At 41.5% G+C, this 24,815-nt stretch overlaps 1 protein-coding gene across 1 annotated transcript in view; it reads right to left on the bottom strand.

Moving 5' to 3' along the window:
- The window catches only part of LOC124796325 (NTF2-related export protein), a 54,148-nt gene that overhangs the window by 22,744 nt on the left and 6,589 nt on the right, over window positions 1–24,815 (bottom strand). The gene's annotated exons all lie outside the window — the stretch shown is intronic.

Here is a 24,815-nt window from a genome sequence, read left to right as displayed (position 1 = left end):
ATTTTATAATTATTTTAGAACGTAATTAAATTACAAAACTAAACACTATTAGTTGTAAAAAGAGGAAAAGGGGAGGAGGGAGCTTTTACTCCAAATTCAAGACGTAGAGGGTATGGGAGAAACAATCCTGACAGACAGGTAACAGGGTCATCTACCACTAATGCCCAGCTTAGATCATGCAATTTCAGTGTGTGTGCGTGTGTGTGTGTGTGTGTGTGTGTGTGTGTGTGTGTGTGTGTGTGTGTGTGCGCGCACGCATGCATACACATTTTCCTACAAGCTTGAAAAAGGAAGTGCATTCCGACAGCTAGTAAAGCTCTGTGCCTTTTGTTTGTGTACCTATTGACGACATAGTGCTTCTGCATTTTGGTAAGTCATTTCCTTTATTTCTAAATAACTCGTACTTCTCAACCAGAACTTTGCATACATTATTAAGATTTTACTGATGTACCTAAGTGAGTGAGTGAGTGAGTGAGTGAGTGTGTGTGTGTGTGTGTGTGTGTGTGTGTGTGTGTGCGCACAAATATCCATATATGCACGAAAAAGGCTTCAGCATACTGTGTTTCCACTGTATATATTACTATTTACAGTTTTTATTCTGCTTCTGATCTTACACATTCTGACATTTTGTATGGTTTTACTGTATTGAATTTTGATTTTGGCTTGCATTTCTGTTTATGTTCTCACTAAAAATGTGCTGTAAATTCAAAATAAGTAGAATGAATAAACATTAAAAATATTAACTGGAGCTGAGGCACTTATTACTTTGTATGGTTTTCCACTTGACAAAATATACTTAACTGAACCAGTTATTGAAACAATGGAACTCCAATTTGGAATATCAACAATATAAACAAAAGGAAGATTGCTACTTACTGTAAAGATGACACATTAAGTTGCAGACAGACACAATGAAAAGACACTTACACATAAGCTTTCAGCACAGCGTTCGTCAGAAAAGGAAACACAAATGCTTCCATTCGCAAAAGCAAGCATACCTCTCTCTCTCTCTCTCTCTCTCTCTCTCTCTCTCTCTCTCTCTCTCTCTCTCATACACACACACACACACACACACACACACACACACACACAGAAACTGCCATCTCCAGCAACTTGGCCTGGAATGCAACTGTCACATGGAGCAGAAGCAGCAATCTGGAGAGGGCAAGAAAGTGGATGGATAGCTTGGTACGAGTGGAGGGAGAGAACTCCCTACCAACACTTCACCAAATCCAGACCTGAAACATTCCCATAACACTGTTGTTAACCTTTCCACCAAAACCCTCTGCCCCACAGAAGTTTCAGTCCTATCCAAAGGTCTCCACTTTAGCCCTAGAACCAAATTTAATCCTGTGGACTTGTGAAAGACCTAGTCTCCTTCCCTCCTGCCCTGCATTGGAAACACTTCTTTGTCACCAATCCCTGCAACCAAAACCAAACTAATCCGAACACTGAATGTTGCCTCTCCCAGTTCATACTACCATCCAACCGTGATCCCCCTACCAAAACAACTATTATCACTTTCAAGGAATTCCTTATCTCCAAATTGGCCTCACAATCCTTCCCCAGGCCCCTTTCTCAGAACATCAACCTTTCAGCAGAAGAAAGGGCAGCCATACACAACCTCAAAACAAATCCTGGCCTAATCATGTATCTGCAGACAACAGTTCCATCATTGTTGTTATGAATCCCAGTGACTATTTGGTAGAGAGCATCTGCCAATTATCTGTCTCTTCCACCTATAAACTCTGCCCGAGTGATCCCATCCCAGAAGTTCAACATAACCTCCAATTCCTGCTTCAGGACTTAGGCCCTTCCCAGAACCTCTTCCATCTGTCCTTTTACTTCTCCACCCCTATGATACCCCACTAATCCATCTTCAACATGGTCCCCAAAATCCGCAAACTCAATAATCCTGGGCACCCAATTGTAGCTGATTATTGTGACTCCATTGAAAGAATTTTGAGCCTCAATGACCAGCAACTCCAACCAACTGCTCGTAATATACCCTCCAACATCAAAGATACCAACTATGCCCTCTCCACTATCACCATGCCTCTATCTCCTGGATCCCTACTCATCACTGTTGATGCCCCTCCTTAAACACAAACATCCCTCATGCCCAATTTCTTACTGTTATTGGAAACTACCTTTCCCAATGTCCTTCAGACTCCAGACATACTGCCTCATTCATTATACACTTTACTAACTTTATCATAACCACAATTACTTCTTTGAAGGGAAGGTATACAAACAAATCTGTGGCACACTAATGGGCACCCGTATGGCACCCTCCTATGCTAACCTGTTTATGGGCCACACAGAGAACTTCCTAGCCTCCTGAAACGTCAACACCCTAGCCTGGTTCAGGTTCACTGATGATATCTCCATGATCTGGACTTAGGACCAAGACATCCTACCTTCATTCATTCACAACCTAAGCACCTACTCTCCCATCCACTTCACTTGGTCCTCCTCAACCCAGCGTGCCACCTTCCTGGGTGCTGACCTGCACCAAAAAATCCTTCCCCATACAGGATGGCCACCCAGGGAAGGTTTATCTACTGTGACAAGAACTCCTTTGCCCACTATGCTTAGGGTCTCATCAAGGCCTTCACACACAGGCTCTACCCCAGACCTAATTGACTGATCGACTGAGGGGGGTTATGGGATTAAAAGGCGAGGTCATCCATCCTCCAATTCAAAGGTACTTGCATAAGATAGAAGGTACACTAAAAATGGGCGGATCCAGTCAGTGAGATCAAATTATAAAGCTACGAAGTTAAAATACACACAGTAGAAGGCATAAAAGGGCAGACCAAATCTAAAAACTGGAAAAAACTGAGGGATAAAAGAGTGGTCTTTGCATGGGATACTGGTCATGGGTCTCAGACCTAGAAAACACGAAGAGAGGCCCCAACTATAACCACAACCACCCTACCCCTGCTTTAGGAGCAAAGCAAAACATTACAACTGAAAATAAAATCCACTTTCTTGTAGGAAACTCAGGACTAGTTCCACCATCCGTGAATCATTTGCAAATATTAAAGACAAGGAATATGGAAGGCTATACTTAGTACAAAGGCCCAAAAGAAGGAGGACATTCAATGAATAAATGGGATGCTAACAGTCTGGCTCCACAGCCATATTGTGGGGGTAGCTCATTCCCTAAGAGGAAGCAATGGGTGAGCCTAGTATGACCAACGTGTAGACAGCATAAGACAGTCCTCTTTCCGAGAGGGTGGAAGGAAGAGCACCAAACTGCAGTAGTCTCCATGATTGTGCTGAGTTTATTACTTCTAGCACACCAGATGTCATTCTACTGTTGGGCAGAGAGAGATTTAATGTGTATCTGCATATCTCAACCCAAAATCAAGAAAGGGAATGGGGGCTAAGTATCTACCTCTCTAGCCAAATGGTCAGCCACCTCATTCCCTGGGGTGCCCATATGACTGGGAACCCAGAGGAAGGCAACGGAGCTGGCGGCATAGCCAAGGGCAGAGAGAAGATCATGGATAGGAGAGACCAAAGGGTGACGAGAGTAGCATTGGTCTATAGCCTGCAAGCTTCTCATTGAGTCAGTACATATTGAAACACCATGGAGGGTGACCTGAGAAACAGAATGGAGGGCCCTGTTAATGGCTAGCAGTTCTGCTGTGACCACACTACATCATATTGGAAGTAAATGGTGTTCCCTGGTAGTAGGAGGCATAAAATAGTAGCCTGCCTTATCTATCATTTTAGAACTATCAATGTAGAAGATCGTAGCACCCAGGAACTCTTCAAGGATGGAACGCACAAGGTGCTGGAATATCATAGGGGCAATGGAGCCATTTGGATCCTGGAACAGGTTGATCCTAATCTGTGGTCGAGGCACCATCCGAAGGGGGTGCGGAAGGAAATACATGGAGGCACATTCCACTGACTGGCGATGGAAATCCCAACAGAGGGAAGTGAGACGCATTTCAACTGGCAATCCTACCTGAGAGCGGGTGTCAGGATGTAGATGTCCCTCATTTGCAAAGAGGACGAGGTACACGGTGTGGTCAGGGAATCGTTGAACGGTGATTACGTAAGAAACCAAGAGTTGGTTCCATCATATTTGTAGAAGGAGAAACCCCGGTTCTGCAAGGAGACTGTCGACAGGACTAGTGCGAAAGGCACCAATAGCTGACACTGCATAATGATGAACGAGGCCAAATAGTTTCAGAGTGGAAGGAGCCGCTGAGTCATAAACCTGACAACCATAATCTAGCCTGGACAAAACCAGAGTGTGGTCTGTGTTTTGGAGGCAGAAAACTGGAAGCCATGGGAGAGGGTCCACGCAGAGGCCCATTGGATGATGACTTGAAGCTGGCATTCAGTAGATGCTACTGAGTGGGAACTGCACCAGATGCAAAAATCGACATGTAATGCCGGGGTGATCACAGGACCAACAGAGGTCACAAGCCTATTGATGATGATGATGATGATGATGATGATGAGGATGAGGATGAGGAGGAGGAGGAGGAGGACGAGGAAGAGTGTGACACTCAACACCGTTCTCCTGGACCCAAGCGGTGTTGAGTGAAGTGCCAACTTGAACCTGGAAGAGCCGGTGGGATAAAAGCTAACGGATAAAAACTGGAAGGGGGTTGCGAAAGCCCAAGTCATGGAGGGTAACTAAAAGCACCAAGCCGTGTCATATGCATTATGTAAGTCAAAGCAGACCACGACAAGTTGCCAGCAGTTAGTAAAAGCCTGTAGGGTTGCTATTTCCAATCTGAGAAAATCGTCAGTTGTAGATCATCCTTCCCGGAAGCCACATTGATACAAGGGACAAAAGGCTCTGAGATTCGAGCACTCAACATAATTGGAAGCTAACCACCCTCTTGATCAGTTTACAAAGTATGTTTGTCAGGCTAATCGGCAGTAGCTGTCGAGAGATGATGGGTTCTTCCCAGGCTTAAGAATGGGGATAACTACACTGTCTCAACTGTCTCACAAGTTGGGGAAGTGACCTGTCCACAATGTCAAATGAAATCATTCGAGGACAATTTCCTTTCACACTGCAATGTCGAAGCATGCAATACCAGATTTGGTCGTGACCAGGTGCAGTAGCACGAGTCTCAGACAGTGCCGATTCCAGCTCCCACGTGGAGTAACAGTAGTTGTAAGACTCAGAATTGTTGAATCTGAAGTCCAACTTGTCCCTCTCTACAGTTGCACAGTAGTGCTGAAGCACCAGATTCTGGCTGGCATTGGCAGTAATTTTGCAAAATGCTCTGCCAGTCTGTGCGATGTCTACAGGTGTTGTTTGGGAGTCACCCAGTAAATGACAGTGTTTACTGGAAATTCTCCTAATGGCTTCTCATACTTCTGTAGAACAAGAGGAACGATTGATGGAATCCAGGAACACTTGCCAAGACCTCTTCTCACCCTCCTTACTTGTGCATCGAGCCTTGGCTCTCATGACCGGAAATGCTGTGAGGTTCTCTGCTGATGGATGGTAGTTAAACCATTGAAAAGCAGCACGCCTGACCCACATTGCTGAGTGGCAGTCACCGGTCATCCCAATGTACACATTGCCTCCTAAGATGAACTAAGGACTTTGGGGAGGATAAGTCAGCAGCGTGATGAATCACTCGTGTAATGTGGTCCACCCATTTCTGGACTCTGCTGCAGTGTTCAAACACAGCCAGCTGGCTAGCTGAAAAGTGTACAGATAGCCCTGCTGACCATCCACTGCGGTGGCTTCTCTTCAGGAATGTTCTATCCAGTAGGTGAATGCAGAGTGGAAAGTGATCACTGGAATTATAGTCGTCAATGACTTTCCCGCTCAACAGAATCTATAAGGGCTGGAGAACAGATAAGTCAATGGCTCAGAACGAACCAGTAGCAGCACAGAAATGAGTGGGAGTACCCGAGCCAAGGATGCACAGCTCACGAGACATAAAGAGGCTCTCCAAAACACGACCCCAAGGGCAAGTAGAGGTTTAGCCCCACAAGACATGACAGGTACCGAAGTCTCCCAGTAGGAGAAATCGTCAAGCGAGTTGTTATACAAGATCTGTGAGCGCCTCAGAGTCAACTACATCTTGCGGAGGTAGATACAGTGAGCAAAAAGTAATACTCTGACATGCATGAGTTTCATTGGCAACTGCTTGTAAGTCAGGAGAGCTTCTGTAAAGTTTGGAAGGTTGGAGACGAGGTACTGGCAGAAGTAAAGCTGTGAGTGCTGGGCGTGAGTCGTGCTTCGGTAGCTCAGATGGTAGAGCACTTGCCCACGAAAGGCAAAGGTCCCGAGTTCGAGTCTCAGTCGGGCACACAGTTTTAATCTGCCAGGAAGTTTCATATCAGCGCACACTCCGCTGCAGAGTGAAAATCTCATTCTGGAAACATCCCCCAGGCTGTGGCTAAGCCATGTCTCCGCAATATCCTTTCTTTCAGGAGTGCTAGTTCTGCAAGGTTCGCAGGAGAGCTTCTGTAAAGTTTGGAAGGTAGGAGACGAGGTACTGGCAGAAGTAAAGCTGTGAGTGCCGGGCGAGAGTCGTGCTTCGGTAGCTCAGATGGTAGAGCACTTGCCCGCGAAAGGCAAAGGTCCCAAGTTCGAGTCTCGGTCGGGCACACAGTTTTAATCTGCCAGGAAGTTTCATATCAGCGCACACTCCGCTGCAGAGTGAAAATCTCATTCTGGAGATATTAAATTTCCTGTGACTCCCTCTAAACCTTTTTGTGTGCAGAAAGGTTGAACTTTCTGAAAGCTCCCCTCTTTCTGTTTAACTATAAGAAACACGTTTTGGTCAGCAGTATGTGTTATGTTACTAGATATGTAAGACACTGTGTAATACCCAAGTCTGGAGGACTGGCTACGTGAGTCCTCTTGTTCGATGGGATGTTGATACCTACCATCAGTCCACCCTTCCCGCTGGAAGGAGGAAGACAAATATTGAAGGATCCACCCCAGCCCCATGAGCAACTAGGGACATAAAAGTCCACCTGCACAGAGCTCCATCAGTGCGCAGCACATACTGAGATTGAAGTTTTTCTTTAATAGAGGTTTTTACCATCCTTGTGATCCAGAAAACCAAGATTCCCACGGCGGACAGTGAAGCACGCAGAGAGCTTATGGGGGCAGACGACTGGCGGCACTTACCAGTCCTCAGCTCAGGAACCCTGTGTCGCCAAGCTCGTACCCAGTAAATGAATGCTGAACCCCTGAGGGGAATTCAGTAGGAGCGTTTGGTGGAAAAGACAAGGGTTTGAGTTTTGGCCAGAGTACAGGTTTAATCTTCCAATAACCTGTATGAATAAATCTCTTGTCAGGCTGTTTTTGAATAGTTTTTTCATCAAGCTGGTACTCATAGAAAGTTAGATTAATTGAGCGGGGAGGGTATTTCGACTGCACTGCATGATTAACACATTTGTTTAGTCAGCAGAGGAACACAAGAGAGATCCTCACAAATTCAAATAAAATGCTAAATGGTAGATGATAATGGAAAACTCACAACAAAAACCTCATGAGCGGATGCTCCAAAGCAAACCAGGAAACAAACTTCTTTTCATGTGCATATTATTGATTACCACGATTGTAAAAATGCAAACATTCAGGTTTGTTTGGAGCTTGATAATTATTTTCTCCAGTAGGCACAGATGTATATGCTAGACAAAATACAACATGAGTACACCATGTGGTTCAGAGAGCAAAAGAAGTAAGTTCATCCATGGTATTCTTCCTATAACAGTGGATTTGGCATCAGGAGATTTCCATCTGTCTGGATCACTGAAGCAGACTTTCAATGCCAAGCAAATCACAGCAGATACGTGTGATGTGATGTTTTCCTAGCACATGGAAATCTTGAAAATTTCTCAGGTATTCGCTGGGTGTTGTTGTCCAACAGGTGTGATATTTTAGCAAGCTCACTTCTTGCCATCTTCAGGTGTTCCTACAGTCCACTTGATCTCTAATGGATGCCGACTTAGCATAATCTTGACCCCTCTCCCACGACCTCCATCTTAACACATTCATGTGATCCGCAGCTAGTGATGGGGGGAGTACGGCGCTGGATGGTGGGGGAAATGTGGCGCACCACAACAGATCATGGAGTGCAGTCTTTCCGCGGCCACAGCCATGTGTGGAACTCTGTCATCATGGTGACAATGCATCTTCTTCTTCAGGTGTCCTGCCAGGAGTGGATTTCTGTGTAGACTGTCATTGTGTTTTAATCAAATTCATGGTTATGTCAACATACTTACTGTTCGACGGGAACTACTACAAACAAACAGATGGAGTAGCAATGGGCTGTCTGCTATCACCAGTAGTGACCAATATGTTTATGGAGGCTTCTGAAGATGCAGTTCTCGAGTCGGCAGTCTACATGCCCTCTTGCTTTTTTCGATATGTAGACAATACATTTGTAATCCAGTCGCACAGACATCATCATCTTCAAAACTTTCTGAAGCATATGAACTCGATGGACCAGAATATAAAGTTCAGAATGGAGGCAGAAGAAAACAATTGGTTTCCATTTCTAGATGTGCTCGTCAAGCGAAGACCACATGGCACATTAGGACACAGTGTTTACCGTAAGCCAACACATACAGATTTGTAACTGAATGCCTCCAGCTGTCATGCTCCTTCACAGCGAAGGGTGTCCTGAGCAAACTGGTGCACAGAGCGTGTGAGATCTTGGACCTCAGACTGTGACAGTCTAACAGCTGAATTGCAGCACTTACAGGATGTGTTCCTTATGAATGGTTACAACTGCCAGATGAAACAGGCCTTAAGACTGAAGAAGCCAAGGCTGCAGCCTTCCGAGGATGAAGACAAACTGGCTGCAACAACGATTATATCATATTTTGGGAACACATCAGCAGAGATCAGCAGAATACTCCAAAAATTAGTGCATGTTTCGCCCTCCATCCAAAATGAAGCCATTAGTAGGATCAGTCACGGACGACTTAGGGCTATGGAAACTGGGAGTTTACCGCATCCCTTGCCTGTGCGGGAAAATTTATTTAGACCAGACCATCCATGACGGTATAAGAGAGATGCTGTGAACATAAATGCTACACAAACAATGTACAGCTGACCAATTACACTGTGGCAGAGCACTGCATCTAATATAGACAGGCCACGAACTACAATGGCACAAAGGTGTTACAGCAATCAAACACCTTCTGGAACTGTATCCTCAAAGAGACACAGGAGATTTGGCTGCATAACGAGCTAATAAATAAAGACAGCAGGTTCCAGCCAAGCAAAGCCTGGGTCCAGTCTTGAGTATGATTAAAACAGTCTACACAGCAATCTGCTCCTGTCAGGACACCTGGAGAAGAAAACACATTGTCACCATAGCGGCAGAGTTCTAAAAGCGGCCGTGGCCGTGGAAGGACTGCAATCCATGAACTGTCGAGGAGCGCCATGCTTCCCCCAGACTGGCCGGAACCGCGCAGGATGAAGGTAAAAATTATATAAAGTCGGCATCCATCATAGATCAATCAGACTCCAGGAATGTCTGAAGATGGCAAGAAGTCGGCCTGCCGAAATATAATGCGTGTTGGGTGACATCACCTGGCTGAATACCCGAGAAATTTTCAGTAAAAGATATACACAGGGTGATTCACTTAGATATGCAAATGTTTTAATACGTTATTCTACAAGTAAAACTCCTCCCCCCATGAACCATGGACCTTGCTGTTGGTGTGGAGGCTTGTGTGCCTCAACGATACAGATAGCTGTACCGTAGGTGCAACCACAACGGAGGGGTATCTGTTGAGAGGCTAGACAAACATGTGGTTCCTGAAGAAGGGCAGCAGCCTTTTCAGTAGTTGCAAGGGCAACAGTCTGGATAATTGACTGATCTCGCCTTGTAACACTAACCAAAACGGCATTGCTGTGCTGGTACTGCGAACGGCTGAAAGCAAGGGGAAACTACAGCCGTAATTTTTCCTGAGGGCATGCAGCTTTACTGTATGGTTAAATGATGGTGGCTTCCTCTTGGGTAAAATATTCCGGAGGTAAAATAGTCCCCCATTCGGATCTCCGGGCGGGGACTACTGAAGAGGACGTTGTTATCAGGAGAAAGAAAACTGGCATTCTACGGATCGGAGCGTGGAATGTCAGATCCCTTAATCGGGCAGGTAGGTTAGAAAATTTAAAAAGGGAAATGGATAGGTTAAAGTTAGATATAGTGGGAATTATTGAAGTTCGGTGGCAGGAGGAACAAGACTTCTGGTCAGGTGAATACAGGGTTATAAATACAAAATCAAATAGGGGTAATGCAGCAGTAGGTTTAATAATGAATAAAAAAATAGGAGTGCGGGTAAGCTACTACAAACAGCATAGTGAACGCATTATTGTGGCCAAGATAGACACGAAGCCCATGCCTACTACAGTAGTACAAGTTTATATGCCAACTAGCTCTGCAGATGACGAAGAAATTGAAGAAATGTATGATGAGATAAAAGAAATTATCCAGGTAGTGAAGGGAGACAAAAATTTAATAGTCATGGGTGACTGGAATTCGACAGTAGGAAAAGGGAGAGAAGGAAACATAGTAGGTGAATATGGCTTGGGGCTAAGAAATGAAAGAGGAAGCTGTCTGGTAGAATTTTGCACAAAGCCTAACTTAATCATAGCCAACACTTGGTTCAAGAATCATAAAAGAAGGTTGTATACATGGAAGAAGCCTGGAGATACTGACAGGTTTCAGATAGATTACATAATGGTAAGACAGAAATTTAGGAACCAGGTTTTAAATTGTAGGACATTTCCAGGGGCAGATGTGGACTCTGACCACAATCTATTGGTTATGAACTGTAGATTAAAACTGAAGAAATTGCAAAAAGGTGGGAATTTAAGGAGATGGACCTGGATAAACTGACTAAACCAGAGGTTGTACAGAGTTTCAGGGACAGCATAAGGGAACAATTGACATGAATGGGGGAAAGAAATACAGTAGAAGAAGAATGGGTAGCTCTGAGGGATGAAGTAGTGAAGGCAGCAGAGGATCAAGTAGGTAAAAAGACGAGGGCTAGTAGAAATCCTTGGGTAACAGAAGAAATATTGAATTTAATTGATGAAAGGAGAAAATATAAAAATGCAGTACATGAAGCAGGCAAAAAGGAATACAAACATCTCAAAAATGAGATCGACAGGAAGTGCAAAATGGCTAAGCAGGGATGGCTAGAGGACAAATGTAAGGATGTAGAGGCTTATCTCACTAGGGGTAAGATAGATACAACCTACAGGAAAATTAAAGAGACCTTTGGAGAAAAGAGAGCCACTTGTATGAATATCAAGAGCTCAGATGGAAACCCAGTTCTAAGCAAAGAGGGGAAAGCGGAAAGGTGGAAGGAGTATATAGAGGGTCTATACAAGGGCGATGTACTTGAAAACAATATTGTGGAAATGGAAGAGGATGTAGATGAAGATGAAATGGGAGATAGGATACTGCGTGAAGAGTTTGACAGAGCAGTGAAAGACCTGAGTCGAAACAAGGCCCCGGGAGTAGACAACATTCCATTGGAACTACTGATGGCCTTGGGAGAGCCAGTTCTGACAAAACTCTACCATCTGGTGAGCAAGATGTATGAGACAGGCGAAATACCCTCAGACTTCAAGAAGAATATAATAATTCCAATCCCAAAGAAAGCAGGTGTTGACAGATGTGAAAATTACCGAACTATCAGTTTAATAAGTCACAGCTGCAAAATACTAACGCGAATTATTTACAGACGAATGGAAAAACTGGTAGAAGCCGACCTCGGGGAAGATCAGTTTGGATTCTGCAGAAATGTTGGAACACGTGAGGCAATACTGACCTTATGACTTATCTAAGAAGAAAGATTAAGGTAAGGCAAACCTACGTTTCTAGCATTTGTAGACTTAGAGAAAGCTTTTGACAATGTTGACTGGAATACTCTCTTTCAAATTCTTAAGGTGGCAGGGGTAAAATACAGGGAGCGAAAGGCTATTTACAATTTGTATAGAAACCAGATGGCAGTTATAAGAGTCGAGGGGCATGAAAGGGAAGCAGTGGTTGGGAAGTGAGTGAGAGAGGGTTGTAGCCTCTCTTCAATGTTATTCAATCTGTATATTGAGCAAGCAATAAAGGAAACAAAAGAAAAATTTGGAGTAGGTATTAAAATCCAGGGAGAAGAAATAAAAACTTTGAGGTTCGCCGATGACATTGTAATTCTGTCAGAGACAGCAAAGGACTTGGAAGAGCAGTTGAACGGAATGGACAGTGTCTTGAAAGAAGGATATAAGATGAACATCAACAAAAGTAAAACGAGGATAATGGAATGTAGTCGAATTAAGTCTGGTGATGCTGCGGGAATTAGATTAGGAAATGAGACGCTTAAAGTAGTAAAGGAGTTTTGCTATTTGGGGAGCAAAATAACTGATGATGGTGGAAGTAGAGAGGATATAAAATGTAGACTGGCAATGGCAAGGAAAGCGCTTCTGAAGAAGAGAAATTTATTAACATCGAGTATAGATTTAAGTGTCAGGAAGTCGTTTCTGAAAGTATTTGTATGGAGTGTAGCCATGTATGGAAGTGAAACATGGACAATAAATAGTTTGGGCAAGAAGAGAATAGAAGCTTTCAAAATGTGGTGCTACAGAAGAATGTTGAAGATTAGGTGGGTAGATCACGTAACTAATGAGGAGGTGTTGAATAGGATTGGGGAGAAGAGAAGTTTGTGGCACAACGTGACTAGAAGAAGGGATCGGTTGGTAGGACATGCCCTGAGGCATCAAGGGATCACAAATTTAGCATTGGAGGGCAGCGTGGAGGGTAAAAATCGTAGAGGGAGACCAAAAGATGAATACACTAAACAGATTCAGAAGGATGTAGGTTGCAGTAGGTACTGGGAGATGAAGGAGCTTGCACAGGATAGATTAGCATGGAGAGCTGCATCAAACCAGTCTCAGGACTGAAGACCACAACAACAACAATAACACAAGTAAAACTAAAGAAACAAAGTTCATGTCCGCAAATGTTTGGTTACAGAGTTACGACTAATAAAGATTTTGCCTGAAATTTAGCAACTTTCTTAATATGCAGCCATCACAAAACTATACGAGGTTAAAGTAAAGCATAATATCCTTTTATTTTGTTGTTATTGATCTGGTGAATCTACTAAAACATGTCGAAGATGTGTATTTGCAGTAGCTTTACAGAACATCAAGAGAAGCAAAGACATAATTTCATAAAATTTTTAATTTATTAACTATTTGGGCCAATTTGTTTTTTAATTTCCAGACAATTGCACAATATTTTTAACGTAAGTTGTAGAGCATTTAATTTTGGAAAATTGATGGTATTTACGTTAACTGAAACTGTATAAATGTGTCAAATAATCTGCTTTTATTAATAACATAGCACACGTGAATTCAAGTTAAACTGGAAAAAACAAAGCTCAGTGTTAAGGAAGTTGTACAGTGTACATACAATTTCACAATACATTCACAATAAACATTCAAAAATGTTTCCACCAAGTTCAATGCATTCAGCTGCACATATAGGAACAGATTTTTTTGGTTGTTTGAGTTTCATAGGGTTGTTTCTTAATTTCGTCTATTGCATTCATAATGCGAGCAAATAATGCCTCACGTGTATTGACTTAGTCATTGCAAACTATGTCATGAATCCATCCTCACGCACAAAAATCCATTGGTAAGTATGTCTCGGCAGTTGGACGTCCAGGGAAAATGAGTGGTCCAATAAAGTGTGTGTTGATTATACCACACCAAACATTTACGCTAAACTGCTGCTGGAAATCGCATTGCATTGTTGCATGTGGGTTTGCTTCACATCATAAAAGCTTGTTATGTAAATTGTTTATACCATCTCAAGCAAACTGTGCCTCATCAGTAAATAATTTGTGTAGCTGCCAATTAGCATTTAACCAGCTGCACAATTCCAAGCGAAGGGTAGGGGCTCCGAATGTCAATGACACACTTTTTGTTTATGGTAAGGATACAGATTATTGTACTTCAGTGTACACCATACTTTAGACTGTGAAATGCTTAATTGTTAAGAGATACGTTGTTTACTGGTACCCAGACTACGTTGAACAGCATCCATAAAAAATCCTCATCATCGTCTTCACGTATTGAGCACTCATACTGATTATGAACGCTAGGTAGAGAACCTGTTTCCCATAACATTTGAAATAATCTGCTAATGGTTTGTGCATTCAGAATCCTCCGAGTTGGATAACGTATGCGATAATTGTTAACTACAGCCATAGCATTACCATCACATTTGCCACAAATAAACACCATATCGGCGTATTCCTCTGTTGTAAAATTGAAAGGCATCCCTATTTCATAAATATTCTACAAACTACAACAGTTACTATGTGGTTTCACTTAAATACACTGTTGTTATTATGTTCTTTCACTAAACAATACAGGAAACTAAGTCATTTCAAGGTAAGGAAACGGCTTCACAAACAGTTGCCAACAATGATATAAAGATTTCTAAATTCTTAAAAGCAAATAAATTTACTTGTATAATAATCTTTGCTTCTCTTGACGTTCTGTAAAACTAATGCAGATACACATCTGCGACATGTTTTAGTAGATTCACCAGATTAACAACAACAAAATAAATGGAAATCGTGCCTTACTTTAACCTCGTACAGTTTTGTGATGGCTTCATATTAGCAAAGTTGCTAAATTTCAGGCAAAATCTTTTATTAGCCTAAACTCCGTAACTAAACGTTTGTGGACCAATATTTACATGGACTTTTTCTTTTAGTTTTACCTGTTGAACAACATATTAAAATATTTGCATATCTTCGCGAATCCCCTTGTATTTATCACACTGTTACAACATGGACGTAAGAGACAACACTGTAATGTTGTTGCTACAACCAAGTTCAATAATCAGTCACTTGTGCCATGTCAGCACTTATCAACAGTCATATCAAGGGTCAATCACCTGTCTTCGGGCAGGAAGTGCCAGAGGTTCTCTGGTGCAACGGTTGCCGCAAGTGAAGTGGTTGTTGACTAAAATGGAACAAGCCAGAAACGTGGTAGATGAAGCGTGGCTGGTCGGCCAAGAGAACTGGCTGGGAACAACTGGCATGCTCGGTGCCCTACTCATTCAGTGTTATTGCAGAAGTATCAATGCTTGATTGGAAAATGTGATAATGCATTTGTGCCTGTGTAAACATGACAAAGCCGATGTTGAATTAAGGTACAAATGCACTGTACCTCTACTAAGAGTTTACGGAAGAAGCCTCTTGGACTCTTGGAACTGTTCATAGCTGTTGTCACGGTCTATCTCTTGTGAAATACTGAGTACTATTTGTGGTTGAGAGACAAGGTGCTCAATTTAATAATGGTAAGTCCTTTGCAGTTTGCCAATGGTATTTGGAAAGGAACACTAAAAGCATCTTTATAAAGCGGCAGAGGAACAGACTGGTGTTTCTATAACAGTTTTTAACAGTCTGATGCTACTGACCTATTACAGCTGCTTGCATATTAGGCTGTCTACACACAGAGCCACTGAGAAGCACTTCTAAGTGGTGCTTCTGCTGACAAAATATCGGTTTAGATGGGAGTCTTCAGAGATAGGTCTTCTGTGGCAGTCAGTGGCGGACTACTGGCACCAGTGCCACAGAAGCACCATTCATCCACCATTGGTGGAACATTGCTACCAATACTGGCCTTCACATGACCAAGCAATAGGTAACACTGCATGGTAACAGTCCGCATGTTACATATTGTTATTGCTGTTCACTGTTCTTTGGTAATATGTTCACGTAGGTCATACTGTTGGCTAGGGAAGGAAGTCAATACAGAAGATTTCAACTGTGAAGCTGAAAAACATATGTTGATATGCAGTACAGTGTGTGAGGAACAGAAAACTCCATCAAATTTTGAAGTTTTCACTGGACATTGGAGACAAATGTTCTTCAGAGAAGATAACAATTGGTGTGCATCACTCACACTTCTTCCCATTTACGTTGAGTCTATTGACATATCATGTAACACACATGTACTCAAAGTGTCTTAAAATCTGTATCTGTCTTGACCATGAACAAAACTGTGGCGTGCACTGCAATATCTTCAGCAAATTCTGGACGTACATTGGAAGCTCGATCAAAAACTCTGCACTCTTTAGAAAGAATGCTAATAATGCATTTAACATATCTTCTAGCACTACAGAGGCTGTGTCTGAAAACTCTTTTAAAAGAAACAGTCTTCATATTACCGCAGTTAGGAAGGTGACAAACCAAAACCTTAATAGCAAGAGGAAAATAATCACAGTTTTCATACAACTGCCTTCTTTGAGGAAATCTTAGTTTCATTGTTGATTAACTTCTTATGAAGTGATCAATTCTTAAACACAGATCAATCTGGTGATCTATTTGCTCCAATGTCAATGAACATGAGTCTGTGGTGGGAATCACACATAGCAAGCAACATGTAGAACCCAGGATTCACTTTTAAATTACCTCTTTTTTTATTTTCTTATTCAGTAAGATAAGTAAAAGAGAGGCATCCTACTCATCAGACTCAACGACGAAACTGAAACACAGTGGTGTGGCAGCAATGGCTGATATCAAAGCGGCACAGTGCAATGACAAAGGAGCCGCTTCTTTTTCCAGTAAAGCCACGTTGCGCAGCAGCATGTGGAGGCTCGATGTGCTGCACAGAGGTGCTTGTCAGTGGCTCTTGTGTGTAGGTGGCGTTATTTGTTAACCTGAAGAAATGATGATGTTTCCAGTATACAACATATGCTTGTTTCAGAGTAACGAAACCAGTGTCTAACAAGGGGAGGCTACGACATTGGGAGCATGGATTTACTTCAAACTTTGTATATCTTTAGAAGGCAATTAAAAGAACATAATGTGCAAATAGTAAGGTGGACTACCCTGGGAATTCCAAGAAAATTTCAAGAGAAGTTTTACGCACCCATTATTGAACTGATGCATCTTTACAAAGGTGCTGGACATAACAAGTCATTGTGGTCAAGTGGTTAGCATTCGCACTTTACAAGAATGTCATAGACAAGGCAATGGTCTTTTTAGCACGGGTCATATTATTTAATTTATAGGCCATTTGAGATGTAATATAATGGGGGGGGGGGGGGGGGGGACCAGGAGTAGTTTCATGAAGTTGTAGTGTATTTCATATGTTATTTTACTAATTACTATTTTTAAATAAATTTTTGAGGACGAAGGGAAAGGCTTGAAATGTGAATGATGTTATTCACAATCAGTGAAATAGTAAGTCACAATGTGCCAGACCACCAGCGTAAGCACAATTACTCACCAGATGTGCTCTTGACATCACAGCTTGCTCGACGGTATTTGTCACACAGACATGGAAAACATTAATTAAATGGCATCTACTACATCAAATAAATGTAGTTTTCCCACATTTACAGGGAATGTTCAAGGTTTCGAAGGGAAAACACACCTCATTGACATTTGAAAAATTTCACTTTCTTCTGATAGATTGGATGCAAACCATGCATAACACAACATTTTTTGGGTAAGTGTAGGTGCGGACAATCAGTGATGGATTTTAATAGCACCTTCACGAGAAGCAACTTCTTGTTTGTTGACAATCAGTAATAAACATTTCTGAAGGTGCTTGGTACAGTTTTTTTACTTGCTGATAGAAATAAATGTTGCATGGTTGGCAAATTGGGAGTACATTTTGGGGGTATGACTTACACAGTGCATGTTGGAAGACCTGTGTCATCGGTAAAGATGCAATTATATAAACCAGAATTCATATGACCCCACCCGAATATACAGGATGTACATAAAGTGCGAGAACACTTTCAATTATTAATTGCACAAGAACTAAACACTGTAAATATGTCATACATATTGCATTTTGAAGAGAAACTCTGAAAGGTTTTTTTTTTTTTTTTTTTTTTTTTTTTTTTTTTTTTTCAATATGCAACCATGAGCGACCCGGCAGACGTCAATATAATCGAATTCTTGCCATACCCATCCCAACATGGCATAGTCAACTGTGGCAGTCGCTTCCCATATTCTCTCTGCTACATCATGTGGTAGAGGCAGTACATACACCAGATCTTTAATGTTTCCCCACAGAAAAAAGTCACACGGAGTGAGATCTGGTGAACAGGGAGGCCAACAACTGTGAACAAAACTCAAAATACTTGTCTTTGTCACCGTCATTGAGCTTCTGCTCTAGCTCTAATTTGAATGGTCTCATAAACGGCTTCAGTCGCAGAACTTTCCGCATTGTCACTGGAGCCATTTCAAGTTCCCGGGATGCATGACACACCAATTTCTTTGGATTCCATATGAATGTCTCTCGCACGTGCTTCACGTTCACTTCACTCACACTAGGACGTCCGCTTCTCTTTGCTGAGCACAAGTAACCCGTCATAACCAATTTGTTGTGCCAGTGGTAAATGGCCTTCCTTGTTGGTGGCTTCTTACAGTACTTGGTTCTAAACTTCCATTGAACAGTCGTAGCACACTTGTTTTTGTCGAACTCCAGTACACAGAAAGCTCGCTCCGCACTTGAACTTGCCATGTTTGCGATTAGCGCTGGCTATTGGCAAATTACCAAACCACGCTGTGACGGCACACGTAAAAAAAAAATTTTCAGGGTTTCTCTTCAAACTGTCATATTTATGATATCTGTGCAATGTTTGGTTCTTGTGCAATAAATAATTGAAAGTGTTCCCGGACTTAATATACACCTTGTATTATCAGGAGGAATGAATCCTTTCCCAAGTAAGGAAGCGTGATGCTGGTTAAAAACGAACCTAGATCTATGTGGTAAGTTTTTCAGTCTTCGAACAAGCAATAATGACATTTCGAAAGTCTGTCGTTAATTTCTCAACAGTTTGTTGAACATTTGGTCCAAACTTGCCCGTGGCCTCTTGCAAACACAAAACACATGCGGTAATAATCCACCAGACATTGTTAACATGTATTGTGCTGTGTACCTTCTTCATATTGTGCCTTTTAACACAATTTTTGAATTTCTTTCAGCGAGAGTTCTGTCGTAAGTTGACTGGCATTGGCAAACTGTCTGGTCTGTATTAATCACAAATTTTTTGTCAAGATTAGGGATAAGTGCCTTTGTCTGAAGTTGAAACTTTCTTGCGGCTTCCAGCGTTCCTTCCCAAGTCACAGATTCCCTGTCACTCACATATGCCATGATCTTCCTCTGATGAATTCTGTGCCATTGTTTGAATTTTTTAGTGCGTGAGATGAATCAATTAGTGCATACGTTTCTATTGGTGATCCTCCACTTTTTATATTTTCTTACTCTCTTCTGATAGTCCTTTCTTTTTAAACTTTGAGATCATTTTCTCTGAAGAGTTTGTAGATTCCATGTCAGTGTTCATTTGCCAATGTTACCACTTTTATTTTCATTTCCAATGGAATGTACTCAGTTTTTGCCTTCTTTTCAGTTGTTTCAAAATCCTCAGTGTCGGATATATAGTCAACTTCACGAAATAAACCTCCTCCATCTACTTCATTGGAATGAATGAGTTCCTAGTCAATAATAAGTATCTCTTCTCCTAACATTTTGACAACAGAATGATTAAAGTACTTCTCCAATCACCATTGTATCTGCAGCAATTGTTGGTGATTGCTCTGTGTTAATAAGGTACACTTCTTGAAGAAGACTTTAACAGAACACAAATGCATCTTTTAACAGAGATTTTGTAACTGCATTATGCATTGAATTGTCAAGACATTCATTATCTGCATATAGTCAAAGACCAGGGGGTGTGTAAATTCCATATTCAAAAAATTGCACCTACACTATTTGTTCTTGCTACATTAGCAATGTCTCACTGTTCCGCAGGTTAACAGCCAAATGGGGCCTGTCTGCCTCTGTGTCTGCAGCAAAGTAGTTCCGGGCACCTTACCAGATTACATGTATAAGGGATTTTGCAAATCACGACAGGCAGACATTTTCAGGAAAACTCTATGCATTTCTTCGTTTACTTGTCGATAGTTATAAATATCTTTGTTCTAATAATTAAATTTAATTAAAAATAGTAAGTAGTCAAATAACATGAAATTCACTTAAACTTCATGCAAATACACAGGTGTTTTAAAAAATTATATTACCTCTCAAATGTCATACAAATTAAATAACATGACCAGTGATGAAAAGAAAAAATAGATTAATAATTAAGCTTGAGTGGGAGTCGACCCATTGCCTCATATACATTTGTCTTACAGAGCTTGAAAGCTAATAACTTGACCACCATGAACTCTAACATCCGGCACCTGTGCATGGATACATAAGCCACATAATAGGCGTGTACAGGAAAACATCTGTTGCAATTTTCTTGGAGTTGTCAGATTAGTGCACCTCACTACTTGCACATTATGTTGTTTTAATGGTCCACTAAAGGTGTAGAAAATTTGAAGCAATTTTGTGATCCCAATGTAGTGGTCTCCACTTGTAAGTTCTAGGCATATGAGGGCACGGTCTGCGCTGGTTCCGTAACATGAAAACATGACACATAAATGTTCTATTCTGCTGAATTACTGGACAGGATAGTGGCTGCGGTTGAGGTCTGCTGCAACAGAAGGGAAGCATTATTTTGCATTGATTATAGATTTCTGTAAACAATGCTGTAAAAGGTGTTCACCTACTCAGTTCTAACCTGGATCAAAAGATTATTGGGTTCCATGATTATGGTTTGTTCAATAAAGGGGATAAATAAGGTTGGCACTATTGACGTTTATAAAAGTTATAATTTTGGATTCTGAGTTTGTTGTTTGTAAGAATTCTCGTCTTAATAATATTCTGTTATGTTTCTGATTATCAGAAACAATATTATGGAAGTCAAAGGTATAGAAACTGTTTCTGATAAGATTCTGCTGCAGCAATTACATTTTTAGTAGCTTTATCCTGTTAGTCATATGTATATTAACTTTGTGTCATAATGTTGTACTTTTTATGCCATTTTTACTTGTGGTCACTATTGTGTAATTTGATCAATAAATTTGAAATTGTACTACATACTCAATCAATTGACTCCAATGAAAAATTATTTTGGGCCCAACTCCCTGGTTCCATTACTCGCTTTTGTGTAATGTCTTGCACTGTCCCGTGTAGTCTGCACCCCTTTGGGGACTCGGTACATATTTATGTGGGATTTGACCACAGCAGATTATCCCATTGTTCACAGTGCATAGCATGGAGACACTACAGTGGGCAGATGAGTGTGTCAATTCAATGGTTGTCTATGGTGTGGCATGTGGCCTTGTGTCAGTCCGTGTCAATCAAAATTAACAGCTTCAATAAGTGTGATCTGATACAAAATGCAAGGTGTACAACTTTGCTTCCGCCGTTTTTTCCCCCAACATTTGAGGCTTTAATGAAACAAATTGGTTATACATGTATCATTCAAAGTATTATCCATCGCTGGCCACTACTTTCTCCCATCTTTCGAGCAGTATATGAATCCCACGTCGAAAAAATTGTTCACCTTTTGAAGCAATCCACAAATCAATCCAATTTGTGACTTCCTCACAAGATCAGAAGTGTCCGTCAGCCAGGCCATGTGCCATTCATCTAAACAGGTGATAGTCAGAGGGAGCAATGTCTGGAGAATACGGCGGGTGGGGTAGGACTTCCCGTTTTAATGTTTCCAAGTACGTTTTGACTTCTTTTGCAAAGTGGGGTCGGGCACTGTTGTGCTGCTAAATCACTTTATCATGCCTCTCACTGCACTGCACCCGTTTGTCTTTTAATGCTCTGCTCAAACACATTAATTGCATTCGATAATGAGCACCTGTGATTGTGTCACTTGGTTTTAACACCTCATAGTACACAATGCTGAGCTGCTACCATCAAATGCAGAGCATGATCTTGGAGCCATGACTATTCGGTTTGGCCGTCGATATGGAAGCATGGCCTGGATATCCCCATGATTTTTTGTGTTTAGGGTTATCGTAATGAACCCACTTTTCGTCGCCGGTCACAATGTGATGCAGAAATCCCTTCTGTTTTTGCCTCTGAAGCAACTGTTCACAAACACACAAACGCAGTTCAACGTCTCCTGGTTTCATCTCACACGGGACCCAAGTTCCTTTTTTCTGAATCATGCCCACAGCCTTGAGACATTTTGAAATGGCTTGCTGTGTCACCACCACTAATTTTGCCAATTCTTCTTGAGTTTGACGCGAGTCATCACTCACCAGTGTCTCCAATTCTGCAACTTCGAAAACATTCTCTCTTCCACCACTATGCCGGTCTGCGACATTAAAATCGCCATTCTTGAAGTGCTGAAACCACTCACGACACATTCTTTCACTAATATCATCCTTACAATATGTAATTGAGAGCATTCAATGAGACTCAGCTGCTGTTTTCTTCATATTGAAACTAAACAGTAACACCTCCCGCAAATGACGAGAATTAGGCTCGTAAAACTGACATTTCCAATCAAGAACAACTTTATGATGCAGAGACAAATCGACTAATGTGTGAATGAGGTTATGTTGACTGAGGTCCAAGCTAACTGCCTGACGTCTGCGATCTGTTTCTTTTGACCGCTACTTACCGCTGTCGCCACGTATCGGCAAACGGCAGAAGCAAAGTTGTAAACCTTGTACATAGTTCTTTGTTTGCGATTGAGTGGAAATAATTGGAGCGCAAAAAGCACTCGTGCACTACACCATCAAACACTAAACCTACAATTGCATGACTCAGTGACTTGCATCAGAACAACTGCAGCCACACATTTTTACTTATTTACTCTCCCCCCCCCCCCCCCCCCCTCACCCCTAATGACAAATGTGAAAACGTAATAAAATGCAGACATGAAATGGAAAAACTAAGTTTGTAAGAGCTGGACTTTATTTTTGTTACTTTATTTAAGTACTATTGAACGCCATACAGTCTGTTCAGAACTTCGTAAGCAACAGAATTTCAGAAGCAACAATGTAAACATCCATGTTCAGAGCTACAGAATCGCTGAAGACTGATGAGGTTTGCCAATGTCTTGCCACGAGGACTACAGACACAGACGGCACCAGTCATCATACAATGTAATGTCACATCCTACACTGGCCCAAACTTTGCCAACATGAATGAAGTGTTGAGTAAAACCAGCTGTCAGGGTCTGTAACACCATAACTGTTTCCCATCATGCATCCATATTGACTGCATTTGGTAAGTGCATCTGTTGACTTCCTATTACCACCTGCCCATTCTTGATACATGGTTTCTTATGAGAGGACAAGGTTATTCAAAGAGATGTTGCTAAGTCCACTATGCAAGTTACAGACAGTCCAGGCGACAAAGATAAAATTAAATAGAAAGATGTAGATTCAGGTAGAGTTTGAATCTGCCCAAGCACAACTTGAGATTGAAGATGAAGCCACAAATCACAGCAAGGATAAAGTGTATGGGACTTAACGGAATCTCACATGCTAGACACTGTGGAATTATCATAGCTGCAGGGCACTGTCAGTTTTCTCAACTTACCCACTATTTACTTGCCAACTTGCAAAGTACTCATCACACAGGGATATCATTCTGAGTTTGATTAGGAAAAACTCCACTTTGTGAGGTGAAGCTGAAGAACTGTTAAGGAATATACAAGTATTGTCTGGAAATATCCCAGTTACTTGACATCTTGTCATTAACAGGTATGATAATTACAAAATATATGTAGTCAGGCATGCAAACACTTTGTTAGCCCTGCATATCATTGGCTCTGGCATGGCCAATGATTACATTGACCTAATTAATCAGGTAGCAGGCATATGAAGCCATACAGGCTTTTAAACCAGATATTTCTCCTCATAAGGTGATTCTTTCTGGTTATTTTGCAACCACAGCTCATCATGAGTGGGAGGTTAAAATGTGTTGTTCTACCTTCACAATCTTTAATCTATTGGTGATCTTATAGGAACAAACTGTCAGCTTCTCTAATTTGGAAAAAAAAGTGCACTGAAGAAAACCAAATGGAACTGAACACAAGGGCTATTACTGATGAGACTTGGAAATTTTGAAAGGTGTTTCTAAATATTGGTAATTAAAAGGCATTTGTCACAAAAAATAAGCTGTGTTAAAATTTCTTGGCAGATTAAAACTGTGTGCAGGACTGGGCCTCAAACCCAAGGCCTTTGCCTTTCATGGTCAAGTGCCTGTCAACTGAGCCACTTGAACATGATTCACGACCTGTCCTCACAGCCTTATGCCCGGCAGTCCTCATTTCCTACCTTCCGAACTTCACGGAAATTCTGCAAAATGTGTGGGACAAATACTCCCCGAAGAAGGGATATTGCAGAGATATGGTAGGAAAATGAGGTATTGGTGGATGTACGGCTGTCAGGACAGCCCATGAGTTGTACTTAGGTAGATAAGTAGGTTGAGCAGTCGCCTGCAAAAGGCAAAGTCCAGGGTTCAAGTCCTGGTCCAACACACAGTTTTAATCTGCCAGTAAGTTTCATATCATAAACCCAGACAGAAAGCTTTTTTTTTTTTTTTAAAAAAAAAAAAAAAAAAAAAAAAGATAACTACTAAAGCAATAATCAGTTTCAGTAAGACTACATTACCAACTCTGGATCTTATGCTGTACAAATTTACATAATCTCGTCCTACATATCTCCGTATGTGCTATGTATTGTGTCACATTACGAATATGCATGTGAAGACCATGAAAATCACTGGGTATTGGCAGGTCAAATTTAAAATAGATAACATGTACAAACATGAGGAGAGTGTGCCAAATACAAATGTTCATTCTCACACAACAGCTGACTACAGTCTGTAGTCAGCTGTTGCTGTTTTACAATCTCTGTCTTCCTCTACATGTTTTACCCTCTACAGCTCC

Source organism: Schistocerca piceifrons, chromosome 4 (genome assembly GCF_021461385.2).
Source record: "Schistocerca piceifrons isolate TAMUIC-IGC-003096 chromosome 4, iqSchPice1.1, whole genome shotgun sequence".
Classification (NCBI taxonomy): Eukaryota; Metazoa; Arthropoda; class Insecta; order Orthoptera; family Acrididae; genus Schistocerca; species Schistocerca piceifrons.
The sequence above is the reverse complement of the archived record's forward strand: the minus strand, read 5'-3'. Positions and strand labels throughout refer to the sequence as shown.